Source organism: Tamandua tetradactyla, chromosome 12, assembly GCF_023851605.1.
Source record: "Tamandua tetradactyla isolate mTamTet1 chromosome 12, mTamTet1.pri, whole genome shotgun sequence".
NCBI classification, from domain to species: Eukaryota; Metazoa; Chordata; class Mammalia; order Pilosa; family Myrmecophagidae; genus Tamandua; species Tamandua tetradactyla.
In genome coordinates, this window is record NC_135338.1 from 80901543 (window position 1) to 80919429 (window position 17887).

Sequence of the window (17887 nt, forward strand, 5' to 3'; positions counted from 1 at the left end):
GGCCTGAGGCTGTGGAGACCCTGCCCAGGGAAGGGGTATGCAGGGGGAGGTCTGGCCAGAAGAAACCCCTTGGCACACACCTTGGGGCCACAGAGCCATCCTGGGCACCCTTTGATTTTCTAGAGAGGCAGGAAGTGCTGAAAGGCCAATCCTGTTCAGAGACCCCCCCCCCCCCAGGTAAGAACCCTCACATGAGAGTGGCTGGAGTTACCGCCTCAGCGACTCATCTGTGTAGGCAGTGGCCAGGGTTCCAGAAGGGCATAGCTAACCTAGTTTACACCACCAACCCCACTCTCACGCCACCCCATTAACCCCACCCCCACCTCACTAACCCCTCCCTGTATCACTAGCCCCACCCCATACCACTAACCCCACCCCACAAAACTAGCCCCGCCCCACAATGCTAACCCAGTAACCCCATTCCATATAAGTCTGAGGGCTCCATGGTGGATCAGCCAGTGCGGAACACAGAGTCCACCTGGCCAGCCTTTGCCTGCAGTGCCATCTCTGGCTGCTCCAGCCATCAGAACATGCTGACCCATCTTACATGCTCCAGGTAAGCCCTCTGGGTGAGAAAATAAGTCACTCCCCCAAATGCCTCCAGGTCTGGCCGACCCTACCTTGGCTGCCCCTTCCAGATGGGACTTTGGGTCTCCAGGGCAGCTGAGTGTGGACTCTGCCCAGGAAGCAGGACTAGCTCAAGCACGACCCCAGGCAAAGACTGGATGACCCTGAAATCCTGAAAATGCACTTTGCAGTTAGTTTGAAACTGAATAAAGGAGGAGACACTTTGGGAAATGAGTCTTTTGCTACTCACCCCAGTTCTCAGGCCCCTTTCCCAAGGGATAATCCATGATGCCAATTTCCATGCTTTTTGTGTGCTTCCAGGAATTCTCTAAGCTTCTACATACACACACATATACACACAAGGCTTATTCATGCACATAAGAAAATTCTATACCCACACTTTCTAGCTTCCTCTTTTTCATGCCCCATATCATTGAGATAAATGTACTTTATTCTTTTTAATGAATGCTCAGTAATTCCATCCTAGGGAGGTACCGTAATTTATTTACTTCATATTACCACCCATAGTTGCTTCCATTCTTTGATGATCACAGATGCTGTAGCAATAAGCCTCCACTGATAAATGTTATTGCATCATTGCCCACATGTGTAACATAGGATAAAGTTTTTAATTTCGACCAATGTGTCCAGGATACCCTTGCAAGGCTTGTCCCACTCCCTGGGCTATACCAGGCAAGAGGGTTTGTTCTCCCACTTGCTCACACAGCAATTATCACCAATTTGCCAATCTGATAGGTGGAAAATAGTATTTCATTGGTTTTAGTTTGCATTTTTCTTCTTATAAATAAGATTAAGCATCTTTTCCAACAGTGAGAGGTCAGCTGCATTTTCCTTTCCTGTGCACTCTTTCTATCCATTGCCAATTTTCCAATTCAGTTCTTGGATTTTTTTCCTTATGAATTTATAGCAGACCCTGGCCTGTGATACAAATTGTGCATACTATTATTCTCAATTTGTCATTTGTCTTTTTGCTTTAATGGGAATGTTTTCCACCATGCCAAAATATTTGGCTTTTAACATAAAAATCTGCCCCTCCTTCTGAGATGATACATTTTTTTTCTTAATTTTCTTCTAGTATTTTTATGGTTTTCATTTTCTTTTTTTCTGTCCTTCTCCCTTCCTTCCTTCTCTCTCTCTCTCTCTCTCTCTCTCTCTCTCTCTCTCTCTCTCTCTCTCTCTCTCTCTCTCTCTCTCACCCCTCTTTCTCTTTCCGTCTCTCCTTCCTTTCTTCTTTCTTTCTTTCTTTTTGCATTAAATCACTGTTCCATCTAGATGCTTGTGGAATTTATTTTGGCAAAGATATGAGATAGAGATCCACTTTTAATTTTTTCCCAGATGGCTAGCCAGAAGCCCTACCACTATGTATTGAATAACCTGCCTTTTACTACTGGTTGAGATATCACCTTTACCAGCCTTTACATTTCCACATCTACCTGGTGGGCCTGCACTGGGAAAGACCCCTCCAGCAGCAACATTGCACGTGCCTGATAAGCCCAGCAGACCTAGCCAAGGGCTGCTGCCCTTACTCCCGGCCCTGCAGACCCTCTCACAGCTTTGGGGTCTGACTCCAGTACCAAAAGCCCTGTTTAAAGCACCTGGGGTGGGCCAGCATACCTCACAAACCAACAACCCAATAAAGAGGCATAAGGCTCCACCTTAAAACTATCCCCCAAACACAGCCCCGCCCCAAGCTTCCCATCACCAGCATGAGTGTCCCAGAGCAGGAGAGCCAGGCCCAGGACAACTTCAAACTGCCTAGGCAGGCCAGTGAAAAACCCCTAGTCACAGTGTGAACTTGGAGGTTGGGCAGCTGGGGTCACCTGTACCAACCCCGTACTGGCCAGGGTGGAAGACTGAAAAGGCTGGCTGCTCCTTCCTCCTCCAAAGGATACCACCATTTATTCCTTCTGGATTCTTTCCACTTACAATGGAGTGATCATTTAGTACTAGGACACACGCTGGGAGCTGGACAGACGCATTGCACGTTCCTATGGAGGTCCTAGGAGGGCAGGAGCCTGGCAGGGGCCCTGCTTAGTCTGGAGAAGCACTGCTTGCAGGGAGCAAGGAGTCAGCCAGACCTGGAGAGGGAAGAGTGACCAGCGAGAGAGAACAGCAGGTACAGAGAACCTGAGGCAGGATGCAGCAGGTGGTGCAGGAACACAGGTCAGAAGCCCAGGCGTCTCCCGACGACAGTGGATGGCTGAGGCTACAGGGGCTCAGTCACAAGACAGACAGCATGGACGCAAAGCCGAGCTGAGCAGAAGCCCAGTGCACTCCCTGAGTCGGCCAGCCAGAGGCGCAGCACCAAGCTGCAGGGGCAAGAACACATTCACCACACCCCAGAGAGAGAAGAGTTGGCAGGGGAGGGGAAGGGAGGGGGCTGATGCATCATCGGGACTCCGTAATCTGCCTGGCTCAGCCTCAATTTTGGTTTCCAACCTGGGAAAATGAATTAACTCTGGGCCTCAGTTTTCTCATCTGTAAAACGGAGATAATGCTTGGGCAACCTCTGAGAGTTGCAAGCAGCATATCCCTAGACCCACATGAATCCTCAAATCATTGAGTGCAGCTGGAGGGTGGTGAGCCAGGCCCACCCACCAGGCAAGTCACACACACACACACACACACACACACACGCTTGTTAGGAATCCTATATCCAACGCTTCTTACTAATTTATTCCTCATCACAGCCCTTTGCGGGAAGGTTGTATATGTCATGTATTTCTGCACTTCATATACCTTCAGGACTTGGGGTAAAAAGTCGTATCACACATGTTAACCCCTGAAAGGTGAGCCCACAGCTCTTGGCCCTCTGACGTCCTCGACAAATGCTGGTTCCATTGCAGCTGTCATCACTTTCCCTGCAGAAGCACCCAGCCCCATGCACCCCTGAGTCCTTCTACAGAGCAAACAGTTTGTTCATGTGGGGGTGAGGGTGAGGGAGTTGGGGTGGGGCTGGTGCTGCCCCTCAAGTGTTCCTGGAATTCCCTATGTGGCTCCTGCAAGGGAGTCACATCTTACAAGGGTCAGGAAGTGGTCACTTCTGACAAGGCAGCCTTAAATTATTTCAGCTGTACTGAGGTATTTCATAGTCAGACCAAATAAACATTTGCATCTAAAAAAGGCAAAACAGGGTCATTTGAAATGGAGAAGAAAGCCTTTCCCATATCCAGAGGGTGTGGCCAGACTCTCCAGGGAGAGCCGGGGAGGCTTTGCTTTGGTTTTGTGTGTGTGCCAAGGACATAGCTCAGCTCCTTTTTCCAGGAGGGAAGTATTTTTCTATTAAATAAAACGTGAGCTGACCAAAGTTTCCTTCCCCTGATTTGTTCTGTCGTCACCCCAGCTCCCCTGCAGCTGTTACGATACAACTTTAAAGGGTTCCAACTTTAAAGGGTTCGGTCTCCTTTTCATGAGTAGGGGACTGTGACCTGCCCAAAGCAGGGAGGAAGGGCAGTTCTCTCAACTGCCCATGCTGAGCTCACATGCAGGACCACAGTGGTCTTCAACATCTGCCCCATGTGCCTCCTCTCCGTTCTGCAGGACTGCCCTTCTGCACATGTGGCCCAGCGCTGACATGAGACTGGAACACAAAATGAGCATCATTTTCTCCTCTTTGGTTCTAGCGATTATGCCCTCTCCCCTCCACAATCTAATTAAAACCCAAAGGGAGGGTGCAACTCCCACAACCTTCTCTTGCAGATGCTCTCACAACAGGTAAGTCTTTCCATCTATCCCATTCTTTAGCATTCATCCACCAGCTGACCCTCACAACACCCTGTCTTGGAGGAAGGGGAGGCACACAAACACAGGCCCTTCCCTGCCTTTACCTCCACCACCAGAACACCTGCTCATGCACCCATTCATTCAAACACTGTTTACTTCCAGTCCAAGATGGCTAACTAAACACATCCAGGTACTTCTCTTCCCTCCTCAGAAACAGCAGAATAAATGCAGAGGAATAAACATAAAATAGCAGAATAAACATAAAAGCAAACACTAAGAAGCTCTGGAAAACCAGGAAAAGTGCCACCAGTAGACTGAAACAATGGAGCATTTCCAGAAGCTATAAAGCAGGTGAGAGCAGATTAAGGGTGAATCCCAACAGAGCGGAGGAGCTCACAATGCCCTCAGGTGACAGACCACCTTAATGAGCTCAAGTCAAAATTTGGGGAGTGGGGGGAGGGGGGGTATACCAGTGATTTCTTGAAGCTGAGATGGCACCTTGTTGGTGAAGCTTTAAAGTAGAACTTTAAAAATGAAAACAAAGAGCCAGAAGGGGAGTCTCCAGGGTAAACACTGGCCCCAAAGAGAGAAGCAGCAGGACCTGGCCAGGTAACTGCCCAACAATGAGAGACCGAATATCCCCCAACCAGAGACCCCAGGAGGCGATCTGCCCCTTGCACGTCCTTGCTTCATCTCCAAAATCCCCCACATGCCCCATGGTGCCAGGGTTGCTGTAATTAGACTGGAGAGACCCAGTGAGAAGGAAGGTTACTTGTGTGGAAGGAATACTTCACCCAGCCAAAGGGTTAAGACCAGCAGTTCACAAGCATACCACCCTGAGAACCCCTTTACCCTCTTAAACATAACTGAGAACCAAAGAGACTTTATTTATATGGTTAAACCTACTGGTATCTTCTGTAATGGAAGTTAAAATGGAGAAAATTGACAATATATATGTATTAACTTATGTTAAAAGAACAGCAATAAACTCATTACATATTAGTACAAATAACATGATATTTATAAAAATAGCTTTACTTGTCCCAAAATAGCTTAGTAAGAACAGTGACATTGTTTCATATTTTTGAAAGTTTTACTGCTGTCTAGCTTAATAGACAGTTGGATTTTCATATCTGTTTCTGCTTTCAATCTGTTGTGATATCACACATCACGTAGCCTCTGGAAAACTCCACTGAACACTCAAGAGATGAAAACATCTTAGTAGTCCTATAAAATGGTTTTGACATTGTGGATCTCCTGGAAGAATCTCAGGAACCCCCCAGTGGTCCATGGACTACACTTTGAGAGCTCTGAGATGCTCATTTACAAATGGTATTAGACAACCAAGAATCCCTACGTATTTGAAGGAAACCAAGAGTTTCTAAAAGAAGCAGCAGATGGAAACCTGTATTATGGATGGAATAATTTTCCCCACAAAGACATGTTCAAGTCTTCACTCCCAGTCCTGTGGATGGGAACCCAATTATAAATAGGGTCTTTGAAAATCATATTAGTTAGGGTGAGGCCAAACAGAACCAGGCTAGAATATGTCTGAATATATTGACTATATATATGCATATTGACTAGATAGCTGAATATGAGTAAATCCTTCCTAGCAGAGGAAATTTGGACAATCAGGAGGAGACAGATGGGGAGAGAGCCAGCCATGTGATGGAGGGAGAGATTGAGTTCTAGACATCTGGCAAGCCACCGCCAGAATGCCACAGATTTCAGAGCAAAATGCCCTGGTGACTCCTAGATTTCAGACTTCTAGCTTTCAAAACGGTGAGACACTAAATTCCTGGCAAACTAAGACAGATCTAGAGAAAAAAGGTTAATGCAGAAAGCATAAGAGGACATTAAAATAAGTATAATTAGCATCCTCTGAGAAGTTCTATAGTATGTAAGAGCCAGGTAGAAGGACAAAGAACAAATCAATACTTTTCCTACCATGAATAGCCAAACAGAAGATGACATTGGCATTGGTAACAAAAGCCATAAATAATCTAGGCATAGACTTAAGCAAACTTCTGAAGGACCTATGTGAAGAATAAATTTAAGTTGTATTAAAGGACACAAGGAATATCTAAATATCAGAGATGTAGTAAATGTTTCCTGTGGGAAGCCTCAATATCATAAAAATAGCAGTTATACAAATTGCTCAGTAAACGCCCCTCTGCCTTCTACTGGATCGAGTTGGATATCCATCACAACCCTCCAAGAGTTGTAAGTAATATATTCTCTAGGATGAAAGCTGCCATCAACAAAATCAAAAGACAAATGACTGCAATAAAATATTCACATCTTTAAAAGTCAAAAAATTAATGTAGTTAATAGACAGAGTTCCTGGGGAGTACTATGAAGATAAAGAATCCTTTAGGCACTGCTTGGTAAGGAATTTGGCTTCCTCAAAGTGAACTGGCCTGTCTCACTCCTGGGAAGGTAACCACCACATCCTTGGAATTTTCTGTGATAGAATTTTCCATGGTAGGCCCTGGACCACCCCTGATAATTCATATGCCAATGAGATGACAGGGTGGAGACAGCCATATCTGTAATTTTTGGGTGAAAGACCAACAAGGTGGGGGTTGGGGCTTTGAGGAGGGGAAAAGGGGACTGGAGACTGAGTTCAACTGTGAGCATGGATTCCATCAGCCAGGTTTAAGTAGCGAGACCCCATATAAACTCTGGACCCTCAAAGTTTGTTAAGTTTCCATGGTTCATAAGATATACCCTGTGTCAGGAGGGTGGCATGTTCTGACTCTTCATGGAGAAGATAGGGAATATTGCATTTAAGACTTTCCCAAACCTCATCCTATGTATCTCTTCTTTTGGCCTCTTCTCATTTGTATTCTTTTACTATAATAAAACTATAATCATGAATATAGTGCTTTCAGTGATTTCTTTGAGTCATTCCAGCAAATGATCAAACTAGAGGGGGTGGTGGGAACCCCAAATTTGTAGCCTGTTGGTCAGAAGTGTGGGAGGCTGGGGCCCCTGAACTTGCAATTGGTGCCTGAAGGGTGCCTGAATCTTGTAGAGGATGGCCCTGAATCTTTGGAGACTGGTTAAACTCCAGGTTGTTAGAGTCAGAACTGAATTGTACTGTAGCTGGTTACAGAAGTAACTGCAGTGTTTGCATCTGCTGTCAGAAGCCACTGAAATGGTTGAATTCACTGCAGTCATTACATTCCATATAAAAGCTGAGTACGCATTAGTAGGTTAAGGCTACTAGCATGAGCTAGTAGGGTAAGGCTCAGCTGCTGTAACAAAGAGACCCAACAATACAGATGTTGGAAGAACAAGCAGGTCTGTTTCTTGCTCAGATTAGAGTTCTGAGATGACTAAACTGTACTCCTGATGTCCACTCAGGAACCCAGACTCCTTCCTTTCTGGAAGACTGCTTGGCCACAGCTAGGTTCTAGGCAGCTTGAAGGGAACAAACCCACTCTTTGTAGGCTGAGATACAGAAGTGGCTTGTATCACTTGCTCCTCATATTGCACTGAAGAGAACTACTTAGCTGCAAGACAGACGGAAATGTAGTCCATCTCAGCAGCCACTGTCCAGCTACAGATCTGGGGGGGGGGGGAAAAGAGAACAATGGATTTTATTTGAAGAGAAGTCTCCACCTCTACCTCCCATTTAACAGGAAAATGCAACTTTAATCCATGAAATGTTTTTTCTTTTTCCTTATCAGATGGGTAAAAATTTAAAGGGTTGCAAATAGCCAGCTGTATATATCAGTCAAGAGGATTCTTTACCTACAGCAAGGACCACAAACAAGGAATGTATTTGGGGAGGTGCTCAGGGAATCTAGAGGGTGCTAGAGGAACAGGTTTGGAAAATGGGCAGGAGTCAAGAGGTATCCCCAGGTCAATGGTAGCAATAGGCCTGCAGCCACCCCAGAACACTGATGTCACAGCCGGACAAGGCCACAGCCGGACAAGGCCACAGCCGAGCCAGGCCACTAGCACCACCTCGGCACACCTTCTTTAGAACAGCTCTGGATCCCCAGAACCCCAGAGTTCTCTGCGCAAATGGCACCATGCCTACTTCTGGGGATTATGCAAGTCTGTTCCCCTCTTCCCCATCCTCAGATCGGAGGGGGACCAAGGGCAGTTGTGGGGGATGGGGGGGCAGGATGGAGCCTAGACCTGCAAGGTGTTATATCCACACATGTGCAGTGCCCCTTGGCTCTACTGTTTTGGAAAGGTTTTGCTAATTTCTATTAAAATCTTAAATACCCATAGCCACCAGACGCTCTTCTAGGAATCTTCCATATGTTGCAACAAAAAAAAAAAAGAAAAAAATCACATATCTTTAGTGGAAAAGCAATTCATGGAGCATGGAAAAGTGGGATCGTCTAGGTATTAGCGCATGGGATCCATAGCCAAGTTCAAATACTAGCTTACCAGCTGTGTGATCCTGGGCAGGCAACTTAACCTCTCTGTATCTTGGTTTCCTCACCTGAAAAATGGGGATGACAGTTAGGAACCTCATAGAGGTTCATGAGGATCAAAGCCATTACTATATATGTCCAGTGCACAGAACAATGCCTACCATTTGGTAAAGACTCATTACATATCATAGCCCCATTTCTGTACAAGTCATCTTAATGTGCAAAGGCATATGTTGGCTTATATTCAGAACTGGACATACTCACCTATTAACAGTGGTTACCTGGAAGTGGGTGTGGAGAGGAAGGATGTCAGTAGGATATCCTTTGTGATGTAACTATTTATGAATTCTTTCCATTTTCTATAACAAGAATTAACACATATATAAGTAGACAGGTAAGTAAGAAGGTAGTGGATACACTGACGGGTGGACAAAGACTAAATGGTCAGATGCGAGGCACGGCAAGGACTCCCCGGGGAGGGGGTGAACAATGGGGAGATGGCATCCAGCACTCACCATCCTCCCTCTGATGTGGGGAGACCAGAAGTCCCCCAAGTAGACACAGTCTACTTTACAAAAGTGCACTCCTCCTGGAAGGTCTAGGGTCAACTACGCAGCTCAGGGTGGACTGTGGAAGGAAAGGGTGCAGGTTGCAAGAAGGAAGAGGGGGAGGGCGGTGCTTGGTAGCTGGGGGTGGGGAGGGGCACAGCCTGATGCTTGGACCCCAAGGCCTGGGAGGGGGGTGCCGAGAAGGAGAGTACCATTGGCTCATTTCAACATTTCCTCCCCTGTTGGCCCGGGCTTAGGAAAGAGGCTGGGGTGCGGTTTCCCTTCTAGTCCTCCCCACCCCTTAATCTCCTTCCTCTCAATCCCCTCTCCCCCTTTCTCTCTCTCCTCATCCCTCCTCTTCTCCCTCGCCCTTTCCTTCCTGCCTTGCTCCTTCTGTTCCCCGCCCTCTTCCCTTCCCCCTTCTCTCGCTTAGCTCCAGCCTCCTCCACTCCCCGCCCCCGGCACACCCTCCTCTACCCACTCCTCGGCCCCCGCCCCGGAAGCCCGCCCGGGGCGGTGGTCCGAGTCCCCGGGTCGCCGAGGTGGGTGGGGCCGGAGCGGGGCGGGGCAGAGGGGGATCTGGGAGCGGGGTCCGGGTTGCCCTGCCCTCCCTCCCAGCCCCGCGTGCGCCCCCCTCTGGCTCGCACCTACTGGGCCGCGCAGGTCCTCGGCCTGGCGGTGGGAAGGCGGGAGGGAAAGGGGGTCAGCGCGGGGACCGTGGCTCGGTTGCTGTAGCACTCGGCAAGAGGCCCCCCCGGGCAACCAGAGGCGTCCTCGCGGCGCAGGAGCAGAAGGCGTTTCCGCGGCGACACGCCGGGGACAAAGGGGCCGCAGTCCCGCCGGCAGCCTCTGAAAATTGGAAAGGGCGCCGCCTTCTCGGGCCTGGGCGCGGGGCCCGCCAGTGCGGGGTGCCCAGGCATTCCGGGGTCCAAGCAATGCGGCGGGGGTGGGCGGCGTCCGGGCGGGGGACCCCCAGCACACAGCCTCCTCCAGAGCGCACGCAAGCCCTAGGTCGGACCTCCTGGCCTCCAGCTCCCAGGCGCCGTCCCTGCCACCCCTCCCTGCCCCCTAGTGTCAACCACAGGCTTCCGCACCCTGTAAGTCCCTGGGAGGACCACCAACAGGCCGGAGAGGAGAGGCGTGTGTGACTCCCAGCCACTGTCCTGGCTCTGGCAGAATCATCACAATTATGGGACGGGAAGGTACATCTCCGTGCCTGAGACCATTTCCTCAGGTGCCTTCAACCCCAGGATGGGGCTGAGGGACCCCTGGAAACACTTATGGGGACTGACTTTTTTTTTAATCATTTTTATTTCCTTAAAAAATCTTTATTTTAATCTTCTTTTTTCTTCTCTGGGGAGACTGACGTTTTGCAAGGGACATTGCCTCTTTCCTTTTTGAGGTGTCAATCCTCTGCAGAAAAAATGGGCATGGCTGGACCTTACAGTGTAGTTTTATTTTTGGATGTGCTTCTTTTCAAGTAGAGACTCCTTCACTGGCTTACCCACTTGGGTTCTGAGTGCAGCCCCTGGGAATTGGTAGGTCTGGGACCCTGAACTTCAGCTGCCTTTCTTCTAGGCAGATTTCATTTGATAGAGGGAAGTCACTGCCCCACTGGCCGGGCTCCAGCTGACTGCAGCTCTGGACTGGGGGCAGCCACATATGTTGTCCTGCCCAGTGGCCACCTTCTGCCGTGGCATGCTGGTGGGGGCGGGGGGCTGCCCCTGGGAGCTGCAGATCCAGGCTCACTGTCCTGATTTGAGGACTTCCCATAGGACATTGCAGGTACCAGCACCTCAGTTCCCCACCCTCCCAGCAGCCCGAGGCTTCCCTGGAGCAGAGATGGAGCCCCACACACATGGGCAGGTGGGCAGTGGCCTGGGGGGTGGGTCACTGGAATGCCTCTCCATCCCCCCTCCATGGCAAGATTTGTATCCTTTAGCATTAGGTTTAGGAGGCCAGGCCTCTGAACATGAGATGGAGCAGAGCTGCTGTTTTGATGGGTCCAGGACTGCCATATTCTCATGGCATAGGCATCACTTGGAGGAAGTTACACCGTGGGAGCCATGCATTGCGAAGAGCTGCATCACCATTCATTCATTCCAGTCCTCATGGGTGTTCAGGAGCAGCACAATCTATCAGCGCTGGGTCCAAATCTAGGTCAGCCGAGCTTGGGCTTGTGATAAGGGTCAACATAGCTCCTGAGCTCTAGGTGAGTCCTCTGCAGTGGACACTTGGAGTTGGGAGAAAGTGACATTTTCCAAGGGAAGGAAAGGGCTCTGGCAGGGGGCTCTCTTGTTGCAGACAGATGAGGTGACCAGCCTTTTCCCCTCTTCTTACCTCTCTTTAGGGGTAGGAGTTCCCCACTGGGCCACCTGCAGGCATATCTGCAGGCAGTTGGCATCCAGGTCAACCAAGCTGGGCACTCGAGGGAGAATGGAGCCTTAAACCCCTTGGGCCTCAAACCCCTAACGTCTCGACCACCCGCTGCCCAGGGACCCCTGTTGTGAAAACTTTTATATATTAAATATATGGCAATGAATTAGAAAAAATATGTTTGACTTCCTAGGATGATTCTCAAGGCGTTGGTCAGGGATCTTAGAAAACCTTCCTGGAAGGAGAGCTGCGGGGCTGTCTCCAACCCCACAATGGTTCCACGCATTATACTTAGCTGAAGGGTTTTATCTGAACAACCACACACTTTGCTGCTGAAGCAAGGGCTGGCAGCTCCTAGATGTCTGGGAAGCCCTCTTAGCTCTCCCAAGCCACCTCTGAGGCTCTAGGACATCCAGACAAACCATAAAACACAAAGACAGAGCACTTTGGATCCTTTCAGCAAACATTACTCTCAAGAAAAGCAAGGCATGGGCCCTGCCATTGAGGTTAGGAGAGAGATTCAATTTAGTTTTGTTTTGTTATATTTGACTTTTTGGTCCTAGGCCCAATTATCAGCTCTTGGAATCTGCTTTCCACCCAGTCAGCTCTGGCTGAGTTCTAAGATTCAGAAGTTTTCAAGGAAACCGACAGCAAATAATGAGATCTGGAAGATTTTTTTTTCCTTCCATGATATAGCCCTTCTTTAATGTCTGGTTAAGGCTAGCGTGAGTCTGGGCCATCACATTCAACAGTCTGATTAAATAAACGGTGTACAGTGTATCCTGGGGCGGTAGACAAATAATTGCAACGCTGAATTTTCCCATTTGATGATTAATGAAATCTTTGCTCATTTTGTATGTGTGGGAAACAGCTTTAATAGATTTGCCCTTGGAAAGGGCTTTTTGGAATTGCCATCCCGCCATTTGTCACAGGCTCTCTGTTGCCAGAATGCAGCACAAACCCCGGCCATCCCATCAGAGTTACTACACACCTCGGAAATCATAACAAGTCTTTGGTGCCAAGAGGCAGGGCAGGGGGTGGATGGAGGTCTTCCCAGGCCATTCTCTGTGTAGCTGGGTACACTCACCCGAGAGAACAAGTATTTCTTCCCCAAACCCTAGATAAACAATACACCCCACGAATTGGCATCATTTGTCATCAACAATCTTAACATCTTCTAATGACTTAGACCTGCCTCAAGGCTTTTTCCATCAAGAGAAAAAAGATTCCCACCTGTACTGGCTCTCCTATGGAACTTTCCTATCTCTGACCATGTGGGGTGGTGGAGACGGGCTGTCCCAGAGGTTAGGGAGGATTTCTTCAGTCATGACCTGGCTTGTTATTTTGGAGAATTCACTTTCCTTCTCTGAGTCTCAATTGCTTTATTTGTCAATAAACAAAAGTGGTTTCCTGCTCTTTCTTTGCTCTCTCCTTCCCTTCCTCCCTCTTTCCTTCCTTTCTTCCTTCTTTTAAATTTTTTATTGAGGAACATTTCCATTTCAAACGTAACCAAAGGTAGGGAGAATAATAAAATAAGCGTTTATGTACTCCCCACCAGCTTCAACAATTATCAGCCCATAACAAATCTTATTTCCTCTATACCCCCACCCCCAGCTTATTTTGAAGCAAATCTCCAAATATCATATAATCTTGTGGGTAGATAATTGGGAATTATATTATTTATCTAATGCTGTTATCTGGTGGCTTAAAATAGCAATCACTTATTAAATCGTGATTCAGCCATTTGGACTGGGATTAGCTGGGTGTTTCTTTCATTTTGCTTGGGCCCTCTCATGCAGATGCCATCATTGGTGGCTTGGCTGGGGCTAGACGTTTGACAATGACTTCACTTTCATGTCTGGTGGTGGTCAGGGTGCCTCAGCTCTCCTCCACAAGGCCAGTCCAGCAAGCTAGCTTGGCCTTGTTCATGTAGTGGCAATACTCCAGAAGAGTGTTGCACAAGAGATGGCAAGCCCCAGTGTGTAAGTACTTTTCAAGCCTCTGCTTGCCTCATGTTTGCTAATGTTCTATTGTCCAAACAGATCATGGAGCTGAGCCCAAGAATCAGTGTTGCAAGAGCATGCACTGGGGTGTGGAAACAGGCAAAAGTGATCCATTGGAGGCCATTACTACAGCAATCCATTGCAAGAATATATTTGTAAGTGATAAGGATTCCTTCCACATTTTTTTAAACATAACCACAATTCCATTGTTACAGCCTAAAAAATTAACTACGATTACTTAATACCAAGTAATATCCACTCAGGTTATAGATTTCCTCAGTTGTTATATAATTTTGCTTTCGTGTTTGTTATGTGTTTATAGTTATTTGAATCAGGGTCAAATAAGCCTAAACACTGCATTTGGATATATCTCTTAAATCTTTTAAAATTAATAGGTTCTTTCGAACCTTCTCCCCTCACCAATACCTCTCTCTCTCTCTCCATCCCTCTCTCTTTTAAAAAAAACATTTTTTTCTGCAAAATTTATTGAGATATATTCAAATGCCATAAGTAATCATTAGATTCTGGTGCCAACTAATGCATGTTTCCTACCAATGGATAATCCAATCAGTTGAAAACTTTTAAGAAGAAGACTTTTTCACTGCTTCTTCAGTGAGTCACTCCTGTGGAGTTCACCCAGACCCTTCATTGGAGCCACCAGTTTCACAGCATGCCCTGCAGATTTTGAACTCTTCCATTCCCCTGGTTGCATGAGACAATTTTCTAAATCTCATATTTACAGATCTCTCTTGTTGGTTCTGTTTCTCTAGAGAACCCTAACTAATGCAAATTGGTACCAGAAGTGATTCATGAGAAACAGAATCTTAAAAATGTTTTTACAACTGGTTTTCTACTGATTAGACTCAGAGGCACTAATGTCTCTGTTCCCAATAATCAAGATGGCACTGACAGTCCGTGGGGTGAGTTGGCAAGAGAGATACTCAAACTATTACCATTAGATTCTGCTAATTGTATGCTTATATGAGGCAAGGCTCTGGGTGATAATGTTTTTGGCACTTTTATGGAGTTTTGTGGAATTAAGAGGTGTAACAATGTTAAGAATGTTTTTGACACCTTTACAGAGTTCTAGTTTGAAAGCTGCCAGAATGCGATATACCAGAAATAGAGTGGCTATTAAAAAGGGAAATTTATTAAGTTGCAATTTTACAGCTCTAAGGCTGTGAAAATTTTGCTTCTAAGGCATCCAGGGAAAGATACCTTGATTCAACAAAGGCCCATGGGTCCAGAACACTTCTGTCAGCTGGAAAGGCACATGGTAACATCTGCTGGCTTTCTCTCCTGACTTCTTATTTCGTGAAGCTCCCCCAGGGGCATTTTCCTTTGTCATCTCCAAAGGTCTCTGGCTGCATGGGCTCTGTTGATTCTGTTAGCCCTGTCCATTCTCGTGGCTCTAAAGCTTTTTCCAAAATGGCTCCATCTTAAAGGACTCCAGTAAGCAACCTTACCTTAAATGGGTTGAGACACATCCCCATGGAAACCATCTAATCAGAAATTACCACCCACAACTGAGTGGATCATATCTCCACGGGAACAATAAAAAGATTCTACCCAGCAATATCGAATGAGGATTAAAGGACATGGCTGTTCTGGAACACATAGTAGCTTCAAACTGGCACATGGAGTTTTGTGGAATTAAGAGGTATAATGTTAGATATGTTGGATACAGTGGTGAGGAAAAGGGATGAGCTGAAGGCTTCAAATTTGCAACTTAAGTGCCATATGAATGATGTAAAAGCATCCACGTTTGCCCTGAAAGAAAATCTTATTTTCTAGGGTTGCAGACCTAAGATCTTTGGAAACCAGACACAAAGCCTCTTTGTGCAAGTAGCCAATTTACAACGTAAACTAAAATCTCAACCTTGCAGGGTGTCTATTGTTAAAGTAAGGGCTTTGATCGGAAAAGAATGGGATCCTGAATGTGGGATGGGGACATATGGCTTGATAATGATGGCAATGGGGAGATGGACTCCCTGGAATCTTCTGAGCCTTTGCTAGATAGACCTGTAATGGACTGCCTGAGGAAAGAGCTTCTCGACCTCCAACTTGCTTTTATGAAATAGTTTCTGAGCCTCTCTACTGCCCAGAGGAGTCTGTCATCCAACCTCCACCTAACAAGATTAACCCTTCAGTGCCCGATAACCCTGTAACCACCTCCTCTTTGGAAACAGCCCTCATTCCTCTGTCTGGAGCAACTAATCCTTTTTTACCAGATGAAACTACAATGGAATTCCTGGAGATAGTTGGCTTAAAAACATTTCTGTTTATTTTCATGACCCACCTCTGCCACCCCTTTTTGCCTTAAGACACGTAACTATACTAAAGTCCCAACAGGCTCTGAAAGGTGAGGTACAAAGTGTGACCCACGAGGAGGTATGCTATACACCAAAAGAACTGTGTGAGTTTTCCAGTCTATATAGACAGAAATCAGGGGGATATGTGTGGGAATGGATATTAAGGGTGTGGGATAATGTTAGAAGGAATATAAAGTTGGATCAAAGTAAATTTATTGATATGGGCCCACTAAGCAGAGATTCTGCATTCAGTGTTGTAGCTCAAGGTGTTAGAAAGGGCATCAACAGTCTGTTTGGATGGATGGCTGAAATATGGATCCAAAGATGGCCAACATTACCTAGGGTCAAAATGCCAGAACTCACCTGGTATAATGTAGATAAGGGGATCCAGAGGCTTGGAGAGATTGAAATGTTAGAGTGGATTTATCATGGAAGATGTGCTCACACACCACAGGAATGTCCACAGGACACATCTTTCACCAGAACCTTGAGAAATAAACTCGTGAGAGTTGCTCCATCATTCCTGAAGAGCTCTGTTGTCACCCTTCTCTGTAGGTCAGAAATTAGCGTGGGAATTGCTGTTACTGAGTTGGAATCCCTTAAACACAGTGGGGATGTTTGGATTCCTGAGTTGGCAGAACCCATGTGGCAATAGTTAATCACCATAGACAAGGTGGGCATGGCCACCAAAATGGACGGCAGACTAAAAGCAACAGTCAAAATAATCTGACTCGCAGAGACTTGTGGCACCGACTAGTAGATCATGGGGTACTTAGAAATAAAATAGATTGGCAGTCTACTAAATTCTTGTTTGAGGTGTATAAGCAGAAGAATTCTAAGTCAAGTGAACAGAAGTCCAACTTGAATTAAAAAACAAAACCAAGTCACAGTCCCTTATTCAATTCCCAGACTTGAGACAGTTTACAGACCCAGAGCCCTTTGAGTGAGAGGAGGGCCAGATACCCTTGGAGAAGGACCCTTTAACACTACCCAAAATTTACACTGTTAACCTTCCTCCCAGACTTCCCCAAGGAAATCTATGGCTTTTTATCATTATAATTGTGCATTGGGGAAAAGGAAGTGATCAGATATTTTGAGGAATATTAGACACTGACTCAGAAGTGACATTAACTCCAGGAGACCCAAAACATTACTCTGGTCCATCAGTCAGAATAGGGGCTTATGGAGGTCAGGCGATCAATGGAGTTTTAGGTCAGGTCTGTCTCACAGTGGGTCCAGTGGGTCCAGGACTCATTCTGTGGTCATTTCCCCAGTTCCAGAATGCAAAATTGGAATCAACATACTCAGCAACTGGCAGAGTCCCCCATTGGTTCTCCCCCATTGGTTCTCTGACTCATGGAGTGAGGGCTATTATGGTAGGAAAGGCCAAGTGGAAGCCACTAGCTGCCCCTACCTAGCAAAATAGTGGATGAGAAGCAATAGCATATTCCTGGAGTAATTGCAGAGATTAGTGCCACTCTTAAGGACTTGAAGGATGCAGGGGTGGTGACTCCTACCACATCCCCATTCAATTCTATTTGGCTTGTGCAGAAAACAGATGGGTCTTGGTGGGTGACAGTGGATTATCGTACTTAGCCAGGTGGTAACTCCAATTGCACCAGCTGTTCCAGATGTGGTATTAATGCTCGAGCAAATCAAGACATCACCTGATACCTGGTATGCAGCTGTTGGTCTGGCAAATGTTTTTTTCTCAGTAGCTGTCAGTAAAAATCACCAGAAATAGTTTGTATTCAGCTGGCTAGGCTAGCAGTATACCTTCACTGTCTTCTTGTGTCTGGGGTATAGCAACTCTCCAGCCTTATGTCACAATCTTGTCCTTGATCATTTCTCCCTCCCATAAGATATCACACTGGCTCATTATATTTATGATATCATGTTGATTGGACCTAGTGAGCAAGAAGCAGCAAATATTCTAG

General features: G+C 46.7%; 2 long non-coding RNA genes across 4 annotated transcripts in view; one reads left to right on the forward strand and one right to left on the reverse strand.

Annotated features, from left to right (window-relative positions):
* Positions 1–5325: 5325 nt before the first annotated feature.
* On the reverse strand, positions 5326–10279 carry LOC143652405 (uncharacterized). 3 transcript variants are annotated; one of them, XR_013160641.1, is made up of 5 exons: positions 9907–10279; positions 9227–9338; positions 8976–9070; positions 8725–8779; positions 5326–7887 (listed from the first exon to the last, which is right to left on the reverse strand). It is a non-coding gene; the product is annotated as an uncharacterized LOC143652405 (long non-coding RNA). The 3 variants fall into 3 exon arrangements; XR_013160642.1 differs by lacking the exon at positions 9227–9338; XR_013160640.1 differs by lacking the exon at positions 9907–10279 and having other exon boundaries at positions 9227–9659.
* Positions 10280–10292: 13 nt separating this feature from the next.
* Positions 10293–17887, forward strand: part of LOC143652406 (uncharacterized) — a 29976-nt gene continuing 22381 nt past the window's right edge. Inside the window, exons 1-4 of the long non-coding RNA XR_013160643.1 lie at positions 10293–10461; positions 11035–11125; positions 11366–11471; positions 13678–13793. This is a non-coding gene — a long non-coding RNA (uncharacterized LOC143652406). The remainder of the gene's footprint in view (positions 10462–11034; positions 11126–11365; positions 11472–13677; positions 13794–17887) is intronic.